The sequence below is a fragment of the Phacochoerus africanus genome, chromosome 5 (assembly GCF_016906955.1).
Source record: "Phacochoerus africanus isolate WHEZ1 chromosome 5, ROS_Pafr_v1, whole genome shotgun sequence".
NCBI classification, from domain to species: domain Eukaryota; kingdom Metazoa; phylum Chordata; class Mammalia; order Artiodactyla; family Suidae; genus Phacochoerus; species Phacochoerus africanus.
The window spans coordinates 43616013-43619259 of NC_062548.1; the positions used below are offsets into that span (position 1 = coordinate 43616013).

Consider the following 3247-nt stretch of genomic DNA (forward strand, 5'->3'; position numbering starts at 1 on the left):
ACTATGGAAAACAGTATGGAGATTCCTCAGAAAACTAAAAATAAAATTACCCTTTGATCCAGCAATCCCACTCCTGGGCACCTATCCAGAAAAAGCCCCATGACTCGAAAAGATAGATGTACCCAGGTGTTCACTGCAGCACTATGTACAATAGCCAAGACACGGAAGCAACCTAAATATTTCCCATCAACAGAGGAATGGATAAAGATGTGGTACATACACATGATAGAATATCACTCAGCCATAAAAAGGAATGAAATAATGGCATTTGCAGCAACATGGGTGGACCTGGAAATTATCATGGTAAGTGAAGTCAGAAAGTGAGACAAACATCATATGCTATCACTTATATGTGGAATCTAATGAAAGAATACAATGAACTTCTTTGCAGAACAGAAACTGACTCATAGACTGAAAAACTTTTATTTACCAAAGGAGACAGGTTTGATGGTGGGAGGGATGGGCTGGAATGGAAGTTTTGTAAACTTGGGTTGTGATGACTGTTGTACAACTCTAAATACAATAAAATTTAAAAATAAACTATAAATTTAAAAATAAAATATTTCACAGGTAATTTAGTTGAGAATACAAGGTGTACAGTACACTCCCTTCTATAAAGTACATTTGAATATCTTATTTTGTTTAAAAGAATAATATGGCCAGATTTGGGTGGGGGGAGGCAGGAGAAAGGGTTTTCTTTCCCAGTCTGCTAAGAGATTTAAATCCTAATCTTTAGAAAAACACCCACCACTTTTACAACTGTCTACATCATCCCAGTCATGTTCCCATGCATTAATTTTATTTCCCTGTATCATATGATGTTTTGCTATCTCAAAAATCTTGCCAGTTGGAAGATTTTTCTTCCCAGGACTAGCTAATTCCCAAAGATAGTGATCAATTTACTTGGGAGCAGCCTCTCACACTTAAACTCAACAACTCCTTTAACTCTCACAGACCTAGTCAATATTGCCCTGCCCTTAATCATCCCAGGCCAGACCACCCTTGGATGGGAAATACTGTTTGTTCCTGCCAGCATTTGTGGCAGAACTTTGCTGCCAAAATATTAAAGCCAAGGACATGAAGGAACATTTAATATAGAGACCATCCCTATGGCCTCAAGCCCCCCAGAATTATTCAGACTAGACAGTTCTAAATTGTTTACCCTGCTCTAATAAAGGCCAGGCTCCGACCTAGGCTCTCCCTTCATTCCTCCTTCTGCCTCCTGACAAAATCTTCCCTGTGGGGCATGGCGTGCCCTCTGCTCTCTGGAAGTGTAATCAATTTTTTGGGAGTGGGATGGACTAGGAATTTGGGGTTAACAGATGCAAACTATTGCCTTTGGAATGGATAAGCAATGAGATCCTGCTGTATAGCACTGGAACTGTATCTAGTCACTTATGATGGAGCATGATAATGTGAGAAAAAAGAATGTATATATATTATGTGTGACTGGGTCACATTGCTGCATAGTAGCAAATTAACAGAACACTGTAAACCAGCTGTAATAGAAAAAAAAATCATTAAAACAAAACAAACAAAAAATTTTTTTCTTTCAATAGCACTGGCTTCTCCATAAATTAAAATCCTGCTGGTATAAATGAGTCATTCCACTGCTACCACTCTTGTGCTGTCTACTTAACTGATCTACTTAACAAACCAACTTTGGTTTCCAAAACCACAAAGAAACACCTCCTGACCCCTTCATATGGAAAAAGCTCCATGAAGTCCTATTACCATTTGAAACTCAACATTGATTGTTTGTTTGTTTTTGTCTTTTTGCTATTTCTTGGGCCACTCCCACGGCATATGGAGGTTCCCAGGCTAGGGGTTGAATCGGAGCTGTAGCCACCGGCCTATGCCAGAGCCACAGCAACTCGGGATCCGAGCCGAGTCTGCAACCTACACCACAGCTCACGGCAATGCCAGATCATTAACCCACTGAGCAAGGGCAGGGACCGAACCCGCAACCTCATGGTTCCTAGTCGGATTCGTTCACCACTGCGCCACGACGGGAACTCCCTGAAACTCAACATTGAGAACTAAATACCATATGACCCAGCAATCGCACTCTTACTAGGTATATACCCAAGAGAACTAAAAACACGCTCATACACAGATGTTCACAGCACTTTTTTTTTCTTTTGGCAGCACCTGCTGCATATATAAGTTCACCATCCAGGGACTGAAGCTAAGCCGCAGCTGCAACCTATGTCACAGCTGCGGCAACAATCGATCTTTAACTTACTGTGCCTGCTGGGGATAGAACACGAGTCCCAGAGCTGCAGAGACAGCACAGATCCCATTGCGCCAAAGCAGGAATTCCTGTAAATCATATTTAAGCAAGAAAAAAAAAAAAGCCAAATGCATGGGCCTACTCTGTCTCCTGTGTTCACTACTATCAGAAAGCGGGACCACATTCTACTCAGATGCTCAGGCCAGAAACCCACAAATCCCCATCACTAACTAGGTCACGATAATTCAGTCGCCTTAACAGTTGTCCCTTCCCTCCACTCCAACTCCTAATTCAGGCCACCGCCATGTCTTGCCTACGATACAGGAGCCTTTTCACCGAGGTAGCCTCTCCAGACCAATTTTTACACTGCGACTAGCACATTCTTTAAAAACAAAGTCTTTAACGGCTCCCAGTGCCTCTTAAGGCCCTTAATACACTTCACAGTTTCTCTCAAACTTCAGTCCGAGCTAACCTCTCCGGCTTCGCACCCCTCAAGCCCTGACAGCCAGCCTCGGGGGTGGGCGTGAGGGGGGTGAGCATCGCCTCGGCCTCGGCCTCGGCTTACTCTCGGCCCGTGCTGGGCAACCCGCCCTCCGGGCCTCAACCTGCCCGCAACCATCAGAAGGACGCTCTCCCACTGCGTCTGGCCGCGTCGGGCGCCTCGGTTTACTCGTCAGGCCGGTGCCCTCCAATGAATGGGGCCGCCAATGAAGACCTCCAATTGATGGGGCCGCCAATGAAGCCGCATACGTTTTCTGTGTGAACCGTGGTGCACTCAAACTTCAGCTTAAAACCCAGGCAGGAGCCTAAACTCCCCCTGACTCTTCCTCAACACTTCAGAGAGTGCCTGGCGCCATCTAGGCCCGCGGCCACACGACCCTCGTGCACGGCACTCCGCTTCCTCCCGCCTTGCGCGGTCAGAAACGCTCCGCGGCGCGCCTAAGCCGCGAAGCAGGATGGGAAGCGAGCCCGGGTGTCGCCCTGCGCCTGCGCAAACGCAATTCTCCGCGCGAT

The 3247-nt window shown here is 45.9% G+C and overlaps 1 protein-coding gene across 1 annotated transcript in view; it reads right to left on the bottom strand.

Moving 5' to 3' along the window:
• The window catches only part of DNASE1 (deoxyribonuclease 1), a 57059-nt gene extending 53896 nt beyond the window's left edge, over positions 1-3163 (bottom strand). Inside the window, exon 1 of the mRNA XM_047780684.1 lies at positions 2246-3163. The gene's annotated coding sequence lies outside the window, so the exon portion shown is untranslated. The remainder of the gene's footprint in view (positions 1-2245) is intronic.
• Between the last annotated feature and the right edge of the window lie 84 nt (positions 3164-3247).